Source organism: Lycium ferocissimum, chromosome 1, assembly GCF_029784015.1.
Source record: "Lycium ferocissimum isolate CSIRO_LF1 chromosome 1, AGI_CSIRO_Lferr_CH_V1, whole genome shotgun sequence".
NCBI classification, from domain to species: Eukaryota; Viridiplantae; Streptophyta; class Magnoliopsida; order Solanales; family Solanaceae; genus Lycium; species Lycium ferocissimum.
In genome coordinates, this window is record NC_081342.1 from 60268009 (window position 1) to 60269131 (window position 1123).

Here is a 1123-nt window from a genome sequence, read left to right on the forward strand (position 1 = left end):
AATCCAACAGACCTAGTCTTCAAGAATGCCCTCCACCACAGCTTGGCATGACTAATCATCTACGTAGCCACAAACCGCACACCATTGGAATCCACTAGTCCAAGTGTGTCCAATATCTCGTGGCAGCTAACCAAGAACTCATAAGCATCAGCATCTGGATGTCCATCATAAGTCTGAGGCTTCATCTTGTCCAACTTATCCCATCTCTTCTGCTTATCAACAGTCATAGTAGGATGAACCTCTGGCCGTGCAACAATACCCGAAGAGCTATACTCGGAGTTACCGCACCTGAACCTGGGGCCCGAATAGCTCAAGGAGCCACAGCGGCGGCTGGCCGTGCTCCTAGAGTCCTGAAACCTGCGGATAGCTGCTCGAGAGTCTGTGCTCCTACCCGAGTCTGGGATCCCTAAAAAACAGTCAGAATTATGCTTGCCTAATACATCCAATCAAAGTAACTCAGAAGGCGAGCCATAGCATCCTGAGGAAATTCTGCAATGGCTGGAATCGGGGGAGCCTGACCCGGTACCTCCACGGGTACCTCACCCTAGACCTGGTCATCGCCCTCTGGCTCGGGAGACGCCTTATGGACAGGATCATGAGTGGCTACGGTCGCTCTAGCAACACGGGATCCAGCCCGACCTCCACTTGACAATATGAAAGAGCAATAAGACTTCTACATTCATTTAACAGACCTCAATGCACTCAGATGAACTGCCTAGATATCTACTCTTACTTATCTTTGTGGTGAATTAGTAAAGCACAGTTTAAAGCCAGTATATCATGAAGGGTAGGTGCTTCATTTTACCTTAGTGAATAAGTCAGACAAAGTGATTAAGCAAAGCTTCCTAGCAAATTATCATTCACTTAAATTGGACTAACTTATACATCAACACAACAAATGAGTTTTACCAAAAGAGGTTTGACAGTTTTCAAACAACTCAAAATGTCCCAGTTTTAAGGTCCAATAGACCAGCTGCAAATTGAGCACTTCTGTCAAACAAAGACTCCTAACATAAGAGAACAACTAGGAATCCCAAAGCAAATTCAAAATCCAAACAGATCAACTTTCAGCCAAAAAGTGTTTAACTCTTTTAACAAGAAAAATGCAACCAGCACAAGATCA